Source organism: Dreissena polymorpha, chromosome 15 (genome assembly GCF_020536995.1).
Source record: "Dreissena polymorpha isolate Duluth1 chromosome 15, UMN_Dpol_1.0, whole genome shotgun sequence".
NCBI lineage: Eukaryota > Metazoa > Mollusca > Bivalvia > Myida > Dreissenidae > Dreissena > Dreissena polymorpha.
Window position 1 is genome coordinate 26,547,673 of NC_068369.1, and position 22,077 is coordinate 26,569,749.

Below are 22,077 nucleotides of genomic sequence, written 5' to 3' on the forward strand. Positions count from 1 at the left end.
AGTGATACAAGAATGTTAGAGATTTTGTTTCATGGATGCTTTACCAATGGATTTGGATAGAATTGGTCATAATTGGAATTCTCACAATATCCGGTACCAGAAACGGTACGCTGAACTGCCTTCGAGAAGACCAGATGTCATGTATTTTGTTCCTGAACTGACAAATGGCTAAGACATGTGTGAATCCTGAAGATGTAAACCTGTGTATTCATTTGTATGGAAAAGAAAAAGAAGCTTGCAGAAAAGAATGTAATGAGATAGTCAACATTATAAAACCTGGTGTTCCAATTCCTGTCCATAGGAAGCATTGCGATTATTCATTCAGCTAAACGATATTCTTGAAGGCTTTGCATTTTAGAAACTTTATAAGCATTTGTTAATTTGTTAGTACCGTTACGTTTGGATTTCATATATGTTTTTGCTTTGTTCACGATGCTATGTTGTTGTGTTGATATAACTTAGTAGCACCGTCATATAAAACGTTGAATTTCATCTAAATAAAGTCGGGTAAATGTTTCTACATGTATACTCAACCAATTCACAAACTTGGAGCATCGTCCATGGGTAGCGTTTAACAACCCTACGAAAAGAACGCAACCAGTATGCAAATGTTATGAATGCTTTTTCAAGGAATTTTATTTCTATTCAGTAAAAAATAGGAATCCGTTGCTGTACAGTAAAATTGCGTAATTAGTTTATCCTCTAAATTGACAACACTGCAGAAGAAATATTCAAAATGCCAACTTATTGTGAAAGCGCCCGTGCTAAACTATAAATTTTACGACTGCCGTATTATCTAGCCCTGATAATATAAAATCACTAATTAAAGCAAAGGGAAGCTTAAAGAAATATTGTATTTGTCTAAAAATTAGTTTTTCATCAAGTACGTACAAACTATAAAAGCATATGACTACGTTTACTTGCCAAGTTGGAAATAACATTCATCCCACTACTTGCGGGCCTAATGTACGAATGCCTGACGAAGGAATGTTGTATTTTACATGATTTGGCATTATTTACGCATTAGTTCTAGGAATTATTATGAGCATGAATAAAGGCAACAGAATATTGTTATAAATCTTTATTGAGATATTTTACGGACATTGTCAATAAGCATTTAATAATAACATAACTTAAAGGATATAGCTTGTGTTCACCTAAATTCTGAAGACAGCAGCGCCTTTTTCTCCATTTGTTGCTTATTTATTTTTTGAACAAATCCTTTTACAAACAAGATTATATATTAGCTCTACGCGCGGTATGATTGAAAGTCAATCAAAAGAAGCTAATTTGTTTGATAATCAATTGAAACTCGTAAACGAAATTATTTGTCAGCTCCGGCGTGAATACAAAAAATAATTGATCTTAATAACTGGTTTATTTATGAATTCCGTACAGCCAGACAGTCCCCATTGAATAGTCTAGGACTACGGCATTCCCGTAAGGCCAGACAGTCCCCATTGAATAGTCTAGGACTACGGCACTCCCGTACGGCTAGACTGAAACACAATGCAAATTCTATTTTAATATACAACGAATATAAACTTTTGGCCGACATAGATTCTAGCCGGGTCCGTACCTCTAATCACTCCAGACCATTGCATCATTTTAGTGCGTGTGTGTGTGTGGGGGGGGGGGGGGGCGAAGAAAATTATGGAAAAACAATGACTTCACAATACCATGTGCAGCCCATGTGCTTCTGCATTCCGTTCCTACATTTCATCACATGTACATAGATCTAGAGGATATTTGTTGGATTCGGTGGAATATCGATTTTATTTCACAAGTTATCATAGGAATATATATTTTTTATGATCACGAGTAAATTCTAATCGGTATTCCACCGAATCCAACAAATTTTCTTTTTTATGTTATGCTTTTATTTACCTTGTAAAAGAGTTTAACTGGAGAATATTCTGGAATAATGACGTCATCTCGTCGAAAAAATGACGTCATTTGACAGTAAAACTAAAAATTATTGATATTTTTCATTATTATTCTTAAATTGTATTCACAATGCTAAATTCCCATATGCCATCGTGACATAGAAATACAGTCAGGTCTAGCGGGCACAAATTTACAGTCCAAAAAATACTGCGTCCGCTAGAAAAATACTGTCGCCTGCTACCTTAAACATCACGTGCGGAATGGTAAAATATATAAATATATACTGTCCCATTCGCGCATGCGCAGTACTCTGTTTTGCATTTCCGTTGCAAACAGACGACCAAATCTGTCAATCTGACCTAAATTGTCAACAAAATGTCTTATCAAGATCCAGTGAGTTACACGAAGCGCACTTTGTTCATGTTTGAATAGTTTTTTCGGTATAATAAAATAAAAATTGCATGTCTGACAGTAAATTTGTCAACTTTCGGAACAATACCCATATTTATATACTGTTATTTTTGCTGAATGGGTCAAGTTCCCCCGGGTACTTCTTCCCCGTACCCCGGGTACTTTGAAGTATACTTCACCGTACCCCAATTCTCAAATAATACTTTTGAGTACCCCGATATACTTCAACATACCCGAGTCGGCCGCGCGCCAGAAATTGATGTCGTAAAAAATCCATTTGTTATTTTTTTCCATTTTTTAAAGAATTTTCTTCAGATATTTTCTCTTGTTACATAAAATTCCTGACATTTTAGGTCCGGATGGTCTATTTTTATTGTAACCACATCGATTCTTACCTTAAAATATGTAAAACATATTAAAAACCACGATTTGATTACTAGTTCAATTATGGTACGAACCACTCTATGGCACAAAAAGCGTTCATACCCTCATCGTACCCATTCAAAAATATGGGAAACTTAATAAAAATTTCGCAAATACGTGACCATCTTGGTTTAAAACAAATAAATAAAATTATATTCTTTACGATGAGACCGTGTATGGCTAAATAATACGTCTGATGCATTGTTTATATGTAAATCAATGTTTCGAATTACGGGCACTTGCTACATCGATGGACAATTGTTCAGTCCGTATTTTTGTTTGATACGATTCTAGTGTATTTCATCTAAGTTATGTTTTAAAATAAAAATTAGTGTGAAAATCTACCCGAATGAAATCTCTTCACCTAATATTAATCTACAGTAAATGTTGTATCACATCATTTGTTTTGTTAGGAAAAATGGAGTACCTGTAAGTATACCGGGGTACCCAAAAGTATCATTTGAAAATCGGTATACGGTGAAGTATACTTCAAAGTACCCGGGGTACGGGGAAGTAGTCTCCGGAGGGAACTTGACCCATTCAGCGTTATTTTTCACTGTTTTAAACAGTGAAATATCGGTTTTATTTCACGGATATTTCTCTATAAACCACTGGGAAGCATTAAATAAATGTAATTATCCTGTCACGTGCCTTTAAGTCAGCCTGATAACCGGGTAACCTAATAACCCACAAGTTATTAGGCTAGTTGACCAGGTAACTCATAACCCAAAAGTTACTGTGAAATTACGTCATTTTTTTACGAGATGACGTCATTATACCAGTGAAATTCTCCGGTTAAACTCTTTTAAAATATAAATGAACGGTGAAAAAAGGCATAAAATAAAAAGAAATATTTGTTGGATTCGGTGGAATGACATGATAAAAAGAATAATAGGTTGGTGACGTAAATAGAAAATGGTTATCTTGCTCGTCGGAGGGTCACCCGATAAATTCATCCGACTTGCCAGATAACCATTATCCATCCACTTCACCAACCTATTATTCTCTATTTATTAACCCTGGATTACCGATGGATGATGCATGTGACCGGGTGACCTGAAACCAACTAACATTTCTTGCATGTCAGACCGGGTTATCTGCCGTTTTCACCAGTGCTAGAAAACCCCATCTTACACCCCGCTGTTGTAAGAATACTATTGTGTGTTAAATGACGTTATTCATTTATTCATAAATATTCTAATGACGTCACGTGTCGCACGTAAATGACGTCAAATTAACACTTATAAATGAATGCGTTTTTAACGATATGCAAGAAAAGCAAGCCAACACTACTTTGCGGTACAAACCAGGACAATCTAGCTCTCGGGAGAGCCTCGTTACCGCCTTACACAGTATCCCTCGTGCTAGATTTCCCTGGTATGTACCGGAAGCCAGTGTAAGATTGTTATACTATTTGTCAACAGTTATGATCTTTCAGGTGAGGATGCATTTGAACTGAAGCTAACGGTGTTTTAGAAGTCAAACTTATCAAAATTAAATGAAGATTATATGTGCAGATTTACAGTTCTTGACAGTGCACATCTTCCCAATAAAATCTACCATATAATGACTTCCAAGTACATAGCTTGCAAAGTAAAAGAAATATGGCCTTAACAATAGTAAAGTATGAAAGTAAATTACGGGCAATAACCTAAATTTTATGAGAATCAGAGTTCCAGTTATTGTGCACTTTTCTCCTTCTCAATAATATCTGCCCACATTATGAAGTATCAAGTTTAAAGATTTTACAATAAAGGACAATAGCCCGGACGATTATATTAAAAAGGGCAATAATTAAAATAAGAACAGATGCAGAGTAGCATTTTATGCACACTGCACTTCATCTAAAAAAAATCGTCATATATGAAGTTTTTTCAAGTCTCTAGCTTCTATAGCATAGGAGAAATAGCCCGGACAAAAATAAAGTATGAAAATTACAAAAGGCAATAACTTAAACAAGAGCTGTATGACTTTTCTCAGTACTTGAGAATAAAAAAAAGACCATCATTAAATTAAAATTCATTTCAGATGTCAGTATTATGGGCATTTGACAGAAACCTCCAATGATTTTGCAGACATGTATTAACTTTCAATTGAATACCTACTAACAGAGTTTTAAAGATTGATGTCAATTGCACCTTAACCTTTAGGAAGCAATTGCCCAAGTACAGACAGGGTCATGATTCAGTCTAAATCCATACTTTAGTTATGAGCCTTGGATAGAGATCATTTATTATTATTCCCTAGACATGTATTAAGTTTCAAATGGATACCTTCAATAATTTTGAAGATTGATGATGCACGAAATACTTAAACCTGGATTTATTTTAGTACAAAAAGGGCTATCATTCAGTCAAACTCCATACTAGAGCTATGGGCCTTGGATAGTTGTCATCAATTATGATCATGTAAATGTGTATTAAGTTTCAAATGAATTCTTTCAGTAGTTTTTAAGACTGATGTTTCACACAAAACTTTAGCTTGGAAATTTTATAGTACAAAAAGGGCTATAATTCAGTCAAAATCCATACAAGAGTTATGTGCCTTGGAAAGTGGTCATCAATTATGATCCCATAGATGTATAATACGTTTCAAATGGGTACCTTCAGTAGTTTTGAAGATTGATGTTGCACGCAAAACTTTTACCAAAAAGGCTATACTTATGTCAAAAACCATGCTAGAATTATGGGCCTTGGATAGTGTCCTATGAGAGTAGTAAAGACATGTATGAAGTTACAAACAAAAATATTCAGTGGTTTCTGAGATATGATGTTATATACATGTTACATGCAAAACTTTAACATTGAAAGTGCTACGCAGACGCCCACGCAAGGGCACGTAGGATAGCCCCACTATTCTTCGAACAGTCAAGCTAATAAGAAGTGCAGAGTTACAATTATTGCGCATTGCAGTCACGGACATTGACATAAAGATGTATATCAGATTTGGAGCCAATCCTAGTTATAAAATATTAACTGAGTTATGCTCTGTAAAAGCTCCAGGGGACGCCCACACTGACGCCACCGACCAAAGTAATAAAAATATGTCCCATTTCCAAAGCGACACAAAAATCTTAAGAAAATAGGCAAACTCTCTGAAAATATCACATATTGAAGTAAAGTTGACTTTGTGCATCAAACATTTCAAGATATGTTGCCTATTATTGGATGGAAATTGCTTGCACCCGCATCTAGCACCTGCTTTCAGATTATTATCAACAGCACTAAATAGGTCATAAAATGATATCTAGTACCAATTAAACCTTCAAATGTTGAAGTTCAACTAATATGGGGTAATAACTGACCAGTACCTTTCGAAATCGGTTGTCATCATGACAGCGGTCTAAGGTTTCCTATATTTTAAAGAATTAGAACACATTTTCAACATATTGAGTAAGTAAGGAGTTCAAGAAAAAATGCTTATTCATAAGGCATTTTGGCAACATTCTTAGATTTTACATAATGCATATGATTATTAAGTTTCTTAATCATGATAAGATATGAAATACTAGAATATTTGGTGTAAATAAGGAAGCCAATAAAAGGAAAAGCAGTCAAAGAATTATGAGACTTTATAGTACAGACCTTGTTTAGTGGAACTCAATGGTAAACAAATGTGAATTGGAGCATTACTATTGAATATTAAAATATTTCAAAATGACGCATCATTGGAAAAGCCATTTTTATCTATTGTGACATCAAAGTGCTGAAATTAAATATTGATACAGCTTTTACTACTACGGTTAAATCATTAGTTTGAAAATTAAAAATATGGTTACTAAATCAGTGTTATCATTTCAGATGTAAAGCAACCATTTAAATATGATTAAATTGTGTTTAATTATAAGTTTTAAAAAGGAGGCTTGTCCAATGGTATGCATACTTTTTCTCGAACTTTGCAATGTATGCACGTCCGATCCAATTGAGATACTTTTTAAACATTTGTGAAACTATTGTAACATCATGGATTATGTATTAGTATATATATGCATACATGTCTTTAAAAAAAGAAACAAGATAAACAAATGTGCGTTCTTAAATATTACAGTTGATTTAACTGAATAAAACCAAAAAAATAATATTGAATTGCAAAAGAAATTGTACTTTGATGGTAAGACTGTAAATGTGGACTGAAAACATAGCTTGTGTGAGTTTTGCCAATCAAATATTGAAACAATTGACCATTTATTTTGGGAATGCACCTTATTCAAAAATTGTGGACAAAACTGCAACACTTTCTGAAATACGTGAACATTGAAATAAAATTAAGCAAAGAAATAGCCTGAAATGAAAATTAACTAACTATTTGGAGAGCATTACTGTAGCTCAGTCCCTCATCTAAGATCCTGTAGATTTTACTCTCAACGTTTTCAGAGTCAGTATCTGCCAATTAGGCAAGTAACTCTAAAGCAACTGGTGTGGCCTTCAGTTTCATTCTACACATTATGTACTGCACTGGATCATCAGAGCTGTTCCAGACGGGCATTTCAGTAAATACTTCCACTAAAGTTCATGCAAGGCTCCAAATGTCTGTCATTTCATTTGAACTTTGTCTTTCAAGAAGGATCTCCGGTGTCTGATATGCAGGAGTTCCAGGCTGTAAACAAATCCCAGCCACAGTTGTCATAATAGTGTTTGTTGTCTTTATTTTCCTGAGACCCATATCACATTATTTCAAAATATGAAACTCGTTTGCAACAAGTACATTTTCAGGCTTGATGTCCCTATGTATGATCATGGGGTTTTGTGCATGCAGATATGCATCAGCTTGGGATACCTTCAAGCAAACATTTAACCTAACTGACTCTTTCCCTGTAGGAAATATTTCTTTACACGTCTTTCAATAATTGTTTCCACAGTTAGATCTTCATCTGCATTGTAATCTATTCTTTGTACACCTACTCCTTTTGCCTTAGTAACGACTCTTTACTTTTAATTTGAACAGTGCTGCCATCCAATGTATAATTTGTATATAGTGTGTTTTCCACTTCCGATTTAACCTTGACCAATATATTTTTTCTTCTGAAAAAACAAAAAGACAACATGCGCCAAGATATAAGAAAATTACAAGAGCTGCACGGTCGGAGGTTGATGCCCCGCAAACAGGGCAGGATTTTATGCAAAAAAACTAACCACAAGAGTTAATCTTATCATAATGATGTGACTTAGCTACTGAAATAGGGGTCATCTATTGTCCAAGGCAATGCACATGGAAATGATAAGGCCAATCAGTCGATTCGTAGACAAGTTCGTAGACGAGTTATTGACAGGAATCAATTATCACATTTTATGTGACAGACACCTTTGACCTAGTAACCCAATTTCAATAGGGGTCATCTACTGTACAAGGCCAATGCACATGGGAAGTATCAAGACAGTCGGTACATTATTGACAACAATTATTGACAAGTTATTGATTGGAAACCATTTTTACATTAAGTGTGATGTTGACCTTTTTCTTTTACCTAGTGACCCCAATTTCAATAGGGGTCATCTACTTTCCAAGGCCAATGCACATGGGAAATATCAAGCCAATTCGTCAATTGGTTGACGAGTTATTAATCGGAAAACGAATTGGTCTACCGACAGACCGACAGACAGACCGACCGACCGTCGCCGACATCCAGCAAAACAATATACCCCCTCTTCTTCGTGGGGGGGGGGGGCATTAAAATTGGGACAGTGTCAATGAATGCCCTCGTTTGTAAAACAAGTATGCCTTCGTTAGTGAGTCCAATTTGAGAAAGGAATGTCTCCATTTAAGGTTCCTAAGAAAACAAACAAGGTAAACAGGTGCTATCAAAGGGGAGACAGACAGACAGACAGACAGACAGACAGACAGACAGACAGACAGACAGATAGCGACAGAGGCTGAGAAACAAAGATAAACAGAGATAGATAGTCATATATGGACACGGAAAGTTAATGCTTTACTATTAAGTATGTATAAAACAACAGTTATTTTGAGAAAGGTTTGTAAAGTTGTTGCTCCTGTCTACAGGTTGGTGGTATGTTGGTAATGTATTAAAAGTAATATGTCAAAGGTCTTCCTCACCTAGATAAGTTTAATGAAGTTCGGATTAAAACGTGTTAAAGTATAGAGGGGACAAGACTCTGGTGTACAGATAGACAGCCAGGCCGACATTTGCAAACTAATATAACCTGGCATCTCTGATGGAGGGCATAATAAATCATGTCAACACGGAACATTTTGTAAATTTTACCAAAAATCAAGCTTGCCTTGTATTGACAAGTTACTTTTTACTTTTTTGTTATTTCTTAATCGTTATTTCTTGTTATTTTGATAACTTATTTCTTATTTGTTATTTTTTATTAAAACTAGTTATTTCTTACTAGTTATAAATTGTAACTTATTTTTTATTAGTTATTACTTATTTCTTATTACTTATACGTTATTTCTTATTGCTTATAAGGTATTTCTTATTAATTAACAATATACCGGGTCAATATGTCAATAATTATAAATATTGATGGTTCAGTAAATACGACAAGAGGGACATGATTGCCATTAACATCTCTACTGACAAATTGACTGCAGTTTTTTACCATAATTATTTTACAAATGAGACCCAGATTGAAATTGACCATGAGGACAAGCATTTTGACCATAAATCATCAAGGTTGGACCAAACTTCAGTTCTCTATGGCATTAAAAAAGACAAATAAGGTTAAGCATTTACCTAAAAACATAATTTCTTGCCCCAGGATTAAGTGTCCTAGTATCAGGTAAAACTGATGTCTTACATTGCTAAACCATGTGATGATACCCAACTGAATGAAAAATAACCATGTGAATTTTGAACATAATGTAAAATCTGAAATTAACCCACCAACAAACTATAAGAGCTTATAGTAAATATGATGTACTGTAATAAAGAAAACAAGATGGCTCTGTATCGCTAACCGGAGTCCAAGAGCTACAAAAGTACCTTTGTCAGCTTTTAATTTTTAACCAGACAACCAGAGTTCCATTTGGATTTTTATTTCCATATACACTTTACGAATAAGCGTTATAAAATGATTTTGAAATAAAACCAGTGGCTCATAATTTTTAATGAAACCTCCTCTTAGTTGCTATGGTAACAAGAGCTTGTCGAACACAAAATGCCCCCCTTGATGCATTCAGTAACGTTGGGCTGTTAATTTAAAGCTATTTTCAAGAATGAGACCCGAATTAAGAACTTTTAAGACTGTGCGAACTCTTTCCACGCAGGGGGCTATATTCCCTGATTCTAACCTAAGCATTATAGAGTTAAAATCTTGAAACCGCTTTACCCGATCCAGGTCACTGTTTCCTTGACCTCTGGCTATACTTGCAAAAAAAAATCATTAGGGGTATTCTGCTGGTCATGGTCAACCTCCCTCTAAAATTTCATGATCCTAGGCCGAACTGTTCTTGAGATATTATCCGGAAACCGTTTCACTATTCTGGGTCACTGTGACATTGACCTTAAACCTACTGCCCTAACAATAAACAGGGGTCATCCATCTGCTGGCCAAGGCCAACCTACCTATCAAGTTTCATGTCCTAGCTCAAAACATTCTTGAGTTATCATCCTGAAACTGTTTGGTCTCGGACCAACCGACCGACATTTGCAAAGCAATAGACCCAACCTGCTGCGAAGTGGGGCATAACTAGAGGTCCATATGGATTTCAATTCCTTGAGTAATCTTCGTACAAAAGGACTTTTATTGTGAAATTATTTACAACTCCGGTGGTAGTTTGGCTGAGTGCTTAACACAGTTGAGTCAAAAAGATATATATTAATATTTTCCGATTGGTTGCTATGCCGATGAGAGCTCCATGCAGACTTCTATTCCTTGAGCAATTTGGCAGAGGACTACTCAAATATCATTTCTGTGAAATTAGTTTCCAAATAGGCTAGTGTTTGATTTGTCATGTTTTTTTTATCATAATATTTCCCATTGGTACAGCAAATGCATGCAGACATCGATATGATTTAAATTTCTTGAGAAATGTCAGTAGAAGACTACCCAAGGATCAATTTTGTGAAATTATTTTCAAATCTGGCTGGTTATGAAACCTTAGGAACTGGTGTAGACTTTTTCTTTCTGGTTTTCTTGCTTATGTTCATCCTCCCTGACTATATTTTGTGAACAAATTCTTCAATTCTATGTGTTCTTTTTGCAGATTTGTCAGCCTGAAAATAAAGTACAGTGAATTGTTAAAATATTTTAAACAAGCAAGAGAGCCATGATGACCCTTGATCCCTAATCAGAACACAATGAATTGGGTTATCCAGCATCAGGGCGGGGTCTGATCCACCTTCTATACTTCAGATGCCTTTCTCATGCTTACAATTAGGGCCGGACCCCCACCTCATGGAATGTGTTTGACCCACTCAGAAAATGACCAGAAGGGATAAAAAAAATACCTGAATTTGTATACATAAAAGGGAAGATCTAATAATTTTGGTTCGGACCATCCCCCAACAAATAAATAATTGTCAAAGTTGGAAGACCTGGAAAAAGATATTTTTTATTCTTGTAGGGGAACATCAATTAAGATAGGATATTTCATTGAAAACAGTCAAAACATCCAAAGTCTTTGAATGCAGTGTTCTCGGCTTACTTGATTATTGATTATTTGCCTACAGTACTTTTTATTATTTATTTTGTAACGACAATTGCCCAGTCTCTCGGGTTTCCTTTGTAACAATATGTATGCCTGATGGGATAGTTAGTTAGAAATATAAAATTACAAAATATGACAGTTAATTAAATAATTGGTAAATCGGATGGCAATGATTTAATAATTGTTAGGAATTATGTTTCACATGAATGCATCGGAAAATAAATGTATTAAGTAATTAAATTTAGCAGTTATTCAAGTTAATCTCCACGCAATTAAACATCTGCTTATTAAAATGGTATAAACCGGGCTAATTCATAAAGTCACGTGACCTGTGACTATATAATCAGCAGCTCATGGGGAATAAGCCAGAACTGCTCGCGCCGTCGGTCAAGAAACATCGGTCCGGTAATAGTAAAGGAAATGAAGCTGGTGATAGCCAATTCTGCATTAACTCCTTGCGAATACCTCGTACCAGACTTGTTTGGGCTATGGGAAACCAGCAGAAGTGAGACATTAGAAAGACTCGCTATTCCTTGTCCTTGGATTATTATTGCACAAGCATTGCGTTTGCTGCGATCTATGAAGCGACAAGGATATTGTGATATGCTGACCAGGCTTATTACACAAAGAGCCAGCGTATTACATCCTCAGGCCAGTGTTCCTTGCGCCCGTTTTCTAGATCTCAGTGATAACTTTTCCCTGATTTGAGTTGCCCATCTCGGATATTAGGTTGATCAAGTTTCGTTTTGTTATAATTGTTTAATCATTGGTCTAATCATCAGGCAGGTAGCCTCAAGGAGAATTTATATGTAGTATTAATGGCTCATGTTAATACTTGGCGTGCACTAGACCCCATGCACGGTACAATTTCAAAAGAAATATGTTACCCCAAATTCCAAAACCTAAAGGTCACTTTCAAATGAAATATATTCGTTGCTCTGAGAACCTCTAAAGTAGTTCCTGTTCGTATTCCATACAGTACATCACAACTCCTTATAAATACAAATGAAAACAAGCTACATAGGTAAGCTTTTTTCGTTTTTTTTTTTAATTTTTACAAAGTCTAGCAGTGTTTAGCTTGTTAAAATTGCGATATGTGTTTTTGAAAAGTACTCAGACTCTCAAGGGCAAAAGATGTACAGTACTTCCAGGACATAAGATAAATAAACGATTATAATAATAATAATAGTAGTAATAATAATAATAATAATAATAATAACAACAATTTTAAGGAAAAAATTACAACATGAAAATAAAAGATTTTTATCCAAGTTTACGATGTGTACTAGTACAAAGGGCGTATAATAAACAATCGACAACACTACCGGTTAACGAACACTGACATTCTTTCTTCCTCACTTGAGATATCTTCCTACATTCAGATTGAGCCACTCCTGATGGAATAATTTTGAAGTAAATCGAGCTCTCTTAAACACAATAAATGGCTGTAGAATGAATAGTACATCAAGCCAACTTTTTATATACACATATCTATTTACATGTTTATTTACAGAACGTGTCAAATGTTTCAATTGTGACAGCTCTTGTGTATCAGTTTACCAATTTATGAATAAATCAAATAAATAAGTACATAATATACCGTAGAATCGCCGTCACTAGAGCTGTCCTCCATCTCCAGGTTTCTGTTTTTTCCCGCGTATCAACTCGTAGCTATTAAGTAATAACTAATAAGTAATAACTAATAACAAATAACTCATAAAAAGTAACAAAAATGTCCCTCCAGGGCTTCCGTAGGAAACAGCATAAAAGGGATGATCAGTACCTATTTCAAGAAACTAAAGATACTTAGATTTATTGCAATACAGTGTTTGCTTTCCAGCATGTAGAGTAATAACTGTGCTTCAAATACTGAAATTTGGATAGTACTAAATGAAAAATGAACAAAGATAGAGCATATTTTAATAGGAGGTATGCATGATTGTGTAGACAATTTGATTTCCGATGAATGGCACGTCGGAAAACGGAGACTCTCAACAAATTGGGCATTCTGATATCCGAGTTTTATCTTCTCCTTGAAATGCTTTTATTTATATTGTTACTATTCTTACTAAGGTGTTTGCTATTCCAGCATGTATATTAATTACTGTGCTAAAAATACTTTACTACTGAAATTTCGATAATGTTCAATGAAATATGGACGAAGACAGAGCATGTTTTAACAGGTGGTATGCATGATGCTGCAGACACTTTGATAGCGGACACGTCGGATAATGGAGACCTTTAACAAATCTGGCACTCTGATGCTGTAGACCGGCGAGAGTAACTGTACAGTACCAAAGAAGAAGATATCGACAGGAGTTTGTATAAGCTAGAGCGTTACAATCGATATAAGAAAAATAAATAGAAACTTCACGCTATAATGGTAAGATTTTAATTCCCGAGATGTCGTGTCTTAATTGAATATGCCATGACAAATAAAATCATGCTCAAGGGATAAAAAATGAAGCAAATTTTCGGTGATTTGTTTTAAAGTTACGTCAGTTCAGAAATTGTTAATATTTACATGCTTTCTATAACAGTATTCAACAGCGAATTTTGCATTTCTGGTGCGCTAAAAATGTGTATTATATCTGTTACAAAGTGTTGGGTAATCGGGAACAGAAGTGCCATTGTAATTGAGATGATTGGCTTTAGAAGTGTCCATATTCATGTGGCATCCGACTCTGTAAAATTAGAAAATTCCTCAAATACGGAAGTGAACTACAAATTTAAAATGATATTATTGGCATCTAACATTATATATGTGTCTTTATGCAACCGTTGTTCATTTTTGGTGTTTTGACTTCATATACACTTATTTTTGTTAATGCAGCATCAACATACTAAAACAATATCCCGGAAAGTGAAAAAAATCCATTTGAATATCAGCCGTACTTTCGTTTCGACTACTGACGACAGAAATGATTCGATGTACGATGTGAGACTAAATGTAATTTTCATGCAGATTCGTTTATACGACACAAAGACACAATTTTGTTTTGCGGATCATTTCTGCTAAGAGGACTTGGTGAGTCATGTAAAATATCGATAATAATATATATTGATTTATAAAGAACTGGTAGCAAGATGCGTTGCAGATAATTGGTCAGGTACTACATTTTAACTTATTCTTTTGACCTGTTAATTCTTTTCAGCTTAATTCAACAGTGAAAAAAGCCCATAGTATCACTTTAAAGCGAGATTATACGATTTTGTATGTGTTAAATTGTAATAAATTGATAAAATATATTACAATAACACAAAATAGGCAAGAAAAATTATACATTGAAGACGAATTTCATAAAAATGCAGCAAAGACAAATTAGCGCCCCGAGCCGATTTTGACGAAGATATTTCGTACATATTTTCCTACAATAACCAAAGCATTCGTCTTATTAGTAAGTGTTCGTGTGTCGTATGAATAGATATCGTGGCAGGAATTCAAAGTGAACCGTTAAACTAAATTTAGATTCACATCGTACATGCATGATTTACATGCTGGCGAATTCGACTGTACAGTCATTTTCGATTTAATAATTAAATATCTGGCTTATTTCGCATTTTTGACACATGTTCTTCTTAACTTTTATTTTAATTTCTATAGAAATATATGTTAAATAAGTTTTTTTTACACATTTTATATAAATTAATAAATATTTGACAAAATCGTGTAATCTCGCTTTAATAGACATATTGATCTTGTAATTCGAATAGTGAACACGTTCTTGATTTATTTATAAGTATTTTTATTTTGCTGAAATATGTACTTATCATTCACTTTATGCTGATTTCGATGGAATTTTATCGTCTTTTTTTTATCTTATCAACCGTGTTTCCGCGAATTTCTTTCTTTGTTATACGAAGTGTTATACAATTAATCAGCAAAACAATGTTCCGTGTCCGAAAACCCAATGAAAAAAACAACAGACAATTAATGCGAAAAAGCTGAAGAAATCGACTTTTGCGCGGGCTTTGTTGTTCTCTGTTATCGAAGTGCAATCCGCTATCAAATTATCCGCATTACCGGCGGTTAGGATTTCACGACACATTGGAGTTGCGATTTAATATCGTCGTTATTAATGTTGGAAGTTCATTTTGCGGAAATTCAACACCTTGAAAAATAAGAGACATAAGAATGTTCAGAATATAAATATTTAAATTAAGAAATTGGTTGATGTCGGTGTTATTTTAGTATGCCTTATGGTGCGTAATACTAGTTATATATGCTAAATGACTAAAAATATCCGATTGTAAAGAGCAACAACGCCTTTTTGTTCAAAATGTGTTTTAAGTTTTCTTATTGTACACTAACTACGTCGATGTCACATATTGTTGTGTTTTGTGATTTTGTCAGTGCGCCACAAAAATGTCGACGAGTGTACATAAAACAGTGCTTCATATCTGTCCTTTACATGTGGCATTTGTAATGATTTAAGTAATATAAATGCACGACACTGTATATTTCAATTAAAACGTACCATTGATAAAATTTTACCTTTTGTTTGACCCTTTTCGATCCAAATGAACTAATCGAAACCCTGCAAATAATCTAGCATACTTGTTTTAATAATTGATAATGAACTTTTGAATATAACTTGCCATAAATGCCCCCCTTGTAAAGCAGCATGTCGCAGTAAAGATCACGCGAAGGAAATACTTTACAGTTAATATAAGCTAACTTTATGCGACATTTCTTCCATAAGTTAAATAATGAACAAATTGACAAACAATGTAGCTACTTTCCCAACCCATCCCTCTGTGTTCGTATGTATGTGTGTGTATTTCGAAGCTGCATGGTGTGTGGACCCGGAATGTATCGTGGCAATCCTACCTATTTAACTTACTAGACGCTCAAAAGTTGGGTTGACTTTCCAGCTATTAAGTTGTTAATGTAAGATTTTCAATTTTGGAGTGGTCTTATGCTGTGTGTGTCTTGGGGAGGTGGGGGAGGGGGGGGGGCGGAATCCTCGGATGAAACCCCGCCTTTCCAAAATGTTGACCACCAAGCAAACTCACATGCTTCCGGGAAAGAGGATTGAAAGCAGGTCGCCTATGTGAGAAGCGCGTGTATCGACCAATGCGCTGACCGGAAAGTCACACCAACCCTGTAGCTCTAAGCCCTATTATACATGCCTTTAATACTTAATTATGTTAGTGCCACTTTTTGTTTCGTATTTAAGACCGCCGCCTAAACATGAAAAGAAAGAGAAAATAATAGCGCGCGTGCACACGGTGTCTCTTGCCTTTCTTTCCATGTAATCCAAAGGTCGAAAATGCGAAATTGTGAATAGAATTTCGCGATCTGATATTTATCTCAATTATCATGTTAAATGCCCTTACGCATGTCCGTTCCGTAGAAACAAGTCGACTTTTCAACCTTCTGGTTACTTTACGCATGCCGGTCATTTCGTACATTGGTCACCACGTGCCTATTTTTGTCAACTCGTAGGTGGTTTTGTTTATCAATACGTGCTTATCGAAGTCAAATAGTACCCGAAAAAAATACAGAAATTGATATAGGATATGCTAAGATTATCAGTATTTATGTATAAATTATGGGCTTATGTCTTTTTTCTTTTAATATTTCCCCTTGAATTATCTAAACATACGGTTGTCATAATTAACGTCGCTTTTACACACGTGGTCGATGTATTTCACGGGTAATATGTTTAAATGGTGTGAAAAGTGAAACTAACAAACGGACAGACAGTTGTAAGGATTTTTATATATCGTACAAAGAATAGTCAATCAATATATATTTTTTTATAAATGACAAATATATATATTTGTTGGTGTTTCTTTTGACACCCTTTAAACATATTACCCGTGAAATACACCGAACACCTGTATGAAAAAGACGTTAATTGTGACAACCGTATGTTAAGATATACCGGTATATATGTATTGTCAGTGCTGGAAACCATTCAATTCAAAACCAAGAATTACTGTATTTCAAGCAATCTTACATAGATTTCTTATGTGCAGACTCTGACGGGGCTTTTTTTTAAAGATTGGAATCTTGTCCGACATTTGGTAAATCTGTCAGACACACATGGTTGTAACGTGTGAACTTTTCAGTTTCATTTCAAATATTCTGTATGACAGCACCCACATGATTGTAAAAAGTGTCATTTAATATGCTTGACACAATTTTGTGGACTTTTTTTACAGTTACAAAGAGCATGCAGATTACAGTTATTGCAAGCTAGGTCCATCCCGTAGACGTACTTGTGAAAAGGCTGATGGGCCTGAACATTAACTTTGAAATACACACAAATGTTGAAAGTTTCATGAGTATACATACCATAGTTTAGAACAAACATTATAATTCTGAAATAACATTGTTTTTGTATTTGCAAAAGCGACTCATGTTTACTAAGTGGGTAAAAAAGAAAAACATGTTACATTATATATGTAGTTGCAACATCATAGTATGCATTATATGTGTGTGTGCTAATTTTCAAGAAAACACTACACGTACATTCTGTGAAGAAAAACATAAAATTTGTGTGACCATCAAAACACATGTATCCGCTATCTACACTTACATGTATGTATAGTACCAAATCATGCACAAGTTTTCCGATGCACAGCAATAAATTGGAAATGCTATTTAAATTATGTACATGCGCAAAGAGCACATTGTCAATGTAATTAAAATTATGTACCTATTCTAACACAAAATTGGCGATCCAATTTAACTTGTGTTTACGTGCTAAAGCAGACTTACAATGCCATTTAAAGAGGCATTTTCACGTTTTGGTAAATTGACGAAATTATAAAAAAAATGTTTCAGATTCGCAAATTTTCGTTTTAGTTAGGATATTTGTGAGGAAAAGTAAGACTGATTATTTACCATGCTCTAAAATATATATTATATGCGTCTTTTGACGATATAAAAACCCGAAAATTATAAAGCGTTGCAACGCAAAACGATTGAATAATTTGGAGAGTTCTGTTGTTGTCGTTATATTTTGTGATACTTCGAGGATTGCTTATATAAAGTATCAAATACATCCTTCATTGAATGAAAACGGATGGCCGAGTGGTCTAAGCGGTAGACTTTTACTCCAAGACTCCAGGGGTCAGTGGTTCGAGCCCAGTTGAGGGTTACTTTTTTAATTATATATATATATATATATTTATATTGTTAACTTGAGCTTTTTAGATCCAATGTTAACATTTATCAATATAAAGCATTTAATGACATACTTCAATACATGCCAAAATCTGTGAAAAGGCCCCTGTAAGGGGCCTTTTCACAGATTTTGGCAAGTATTTAAGTTTGTCATTAAATACTTTAAATTGATAAATCTAAACATTGGAACTCAATAGCTACAGTATAAAACAAGACTAGACTTACAAAAAAGTAATCCTCAGTTGGGCTCGAACCACTGACCCCTGGAGTAAAGGTTTAACGCTTAAGCCACTCGGCCATTCGTGCTCGTACACATAGTCGGACACCGCCGGTCTATTCATTACGTTAATCTCCATTCCTAAATGATGTATGAGCGGAGCGTAATCAGTAGCCGTGGGTATCCGACGATGGCTCATACAATGACTGATGTATTTTACACTGTATATAGGCAATTGTCGTAGTGTCACAAAAAATATAACGATGTCAACAGAAATATCCAAAATATTCGATCGTTTTGCGTTTGCAACGCTTTATAATTGTCAAGTTTTCAAATAGTCAAAAGATGCATATGACGACTATTTTAGAGCATCGTAAATGTTAAGTATTACTGTTTCCTCGCAATTTATCATAACGACAGCAAACATATGCGAATCTGAAACATTTTGTGTCTAATTTTGTCATTTTACCTTAACGTGAAAAGGTCCTTATCATTTAAGTTTTTAAAAAAATTCGTAACATTTACAAGTAAGCTATTTCACGTTGAAAACTATGATGCTGTCTAACCAACACAGCCCAACAATGATGGAGGCTGTTATACTGTTGTAGCAGACTGACAGTGGTTCCACCAATCCATCCTCCCGTGTAGCAATAGTGGCCAGCTTTCTCTTGCCATTACTGTCCACTTGTAAGATAGTGCCGGATTCGCCTCCACAAACCAGCACCTGGCCTGCAGGTGTTACATGTACATCACGTATCATTTGCAGTTCGGGGAGTTGTTTATGATGTACAACTTGTCCCCTGTAGGACTCACAACGCACCTTTGTACTGCAAAACAGAGTAGCATTAATATATTGAATTATATTTAAAGAAGTAAATAAAAAATCTCAACGACAGTATATTTAAAAAAGCGTTGTACAGAAATATTTATTTGAAAAGATCTGCCTTATCTCAAATGATAATGAATATTTAGGCGTGACATGTGTTTAAAGAATTTAAGGCTACCACAACCATAAACTATCAACTCCATGTACCACGTAGTCATTGAAAAAACACTCAGTGTCTATATATCGACATCTCATACAGTGAATATCTAAATCAACTGACCATACAACTGTATTCCTAACTGTTGATGAAATAATAAATTTAAAAAAACCCTGATACAACTGATTAAACATTTTCATAGCAATATGAATATTAAATAACTATGATTCTTACATTTAGAACCGCCTGATGTATCCTCATACACCGTGCTGACAAGTTTCCCACTAAGTGTGTACATGTACAGTGCAGTCCCAACAGTAATATACAGGTCTTCATCGTGGCAGGTATTCCCACTACATGTTTGTCGTAACTTAATCACCATTCCTTTCACCAGCTGCTTATTACTGAAATTGATAAATCGGATCACACCTTTGCCACTACCATTCATAATCATAGCCACCTCACTGGGTGGGACCTGGCACATATCCCATGGAGAGGCATCCACACTCCAGTCACATAACACCTGGTACTGCTGGTCAAGAAGCTTGATTTTCTTAGTTCTGTTGTCCGCACACATGACTTGTCCATTCCGGAGAACACACATGGCTTAGATAATGCATGAGTCGGAATCACTTGATATTCTCACATTTTGGACGGACTTGCCCTGCACAGTTAATACCTTGTTTGAATCATCTTGTACCTTCAATATCTGTGAACTGTGTTCTATCCTCCCAAGTTCTGACAGTTTTAACAAGTACTGCAAAATGTCACTGTTAGGATGGAATGTTATTGAAACTTTAACTTGAAGGGATCTTTTCTCCAGGAAGGTGTCAGACTGTTGTATTTTGTCCTCGCATTTCCTGGCGGCTATAAACGAAAGCTCCAGCTTGCTTTTATCACTTATGTCCTGAACGGCCTTAACGGTATCTCGAAGTTGTTTGAAATCATCCAGAAGCTTGATGCATTTGTCAAGATCACTTTTGGTAGCGGCTTGTAGTTCTGTCAGAACATCAGTCATTTTCTTTAGTGTCTCCTTTTCAATCTTGTCTAAGGCTGCATTGATTTCTCGGCGACTTTGCTTTATTATAAGTAACTGCTCATCATATGAACTTTGCACAGACGTAATGTTTGCCTTATGGTTTTCTTGAAGTTCCTCCATTTGTTCCAGAATAGTTTGGATAGAAACGGACATTTTTTGAAGGTCTGTAGACTGACTGCTTACTTTGTCGGAAATAATGGTTATCTTTAGGCATGTCTGAAAGGATGGGGAAAACACATTTATTTTTTAACACTTATATACTTTTTCTTTGAAAGTATTATGATTGTAATCTAAAACTTCTTTGGCAAATGAGAAAGATTACATATAAGAGTCCAGCTATATGTCAATATTGTTTATACACATATATTCATTAATTTAAATACAAACACCTAGATATTCACTTCATCAGACGGTTAACCAAATATAAAAATAATTATTATATTGTGCACATGCTTTTACTTGCTTGCAAAGAATCAGTAAATGTGTTTCTTAATAAAGGTGTATTTTTCTATAGTTAGAGTAAAAACATACCTGTGATTAAGAAATGCACAATTTGCGCGGCACAGCTTACTGTGTTCATCACAGAACATGTTTAGGGTTTCTTCTTTATGGACGTCACATTTCAGAAGAAAAACTTCTACCTTCTTGGACACTGGCCATCTGTTCATATCTCCCCTTCCAAATGAGGCATGGTTTGAAAAGAGCTGGCTGTGCATGTCAATACATTGTCTGCAGTAAAACTTCCGACAAGATTCACAGTAGAAATCGACCGCGATAATCGAACACATGTATTGTATTATGTCATTTCCCATGTCCATGGTGGATTGTGAAAAGGCTGCACGCTAACTGTCAGAGATTTATAAAAAGAACAACTTTACATCTATTTACCTTTTGTTTAAATGATAAAGCCAAGTATCTCTTAACACGGGTAGACTGCATTTAGCAAATTAACAAATAACGCCCATATAAGTACGGTCCATAGTCCATTTGCAAGCAGCATATAGCATAAGTCATAATAAACAAAGATAAAACTAAAGATTGTATAGAGATTCAAAGTCCAGAAAGAAAAGCTACTATCTAATCTGTCACAGGAACTGTAGGGTAAGATAAATCATATCCTCACACAGATATTTCGCAGTTGGTATGTTTGCGCAAATAAAAGGAATTATCAACACTCAATAATGTGTTCAATCAATAAAGCCTGCTTATGAAAACAATTAATAGAGGATCCGATTAAAAGGTTTTCGATTGTACAACATAAATTGCAAATATCCAACAAGATAGCTTAGATAGGACTCAGAAATGAGGAATGAAAATCGAGACATGACACTAAGAAAAAAATAAGAGAACATTTAAACTGTTA

General features: G+C 34.9%; 1 long non-coding RNA gene across 1 annotated transcript; it reads right to left on the reverse strand.

Annotated features, from left to right (window-relative positions):
* Positions 1 to 10,786: 10,786 nt before the first annotated feature.
* On the reverse strand, positions 10,787 to 13,010 carry LOC127861132 (uncharacterized). Its single transcript, XR_008040089.1, has 2 exons — positions 12,938 to 13,010; positions 10,787 to 10,903 (listed from the first exon to the last, which is right to left on the reverse strand). It is a non-coding gene; the product is annotated as an uncharacterized LOC127861132 (long non-coding RNA).
* Between the last annotated feature and the right edge of the window lie 9,067 nt (positions 13,011 to 22,077).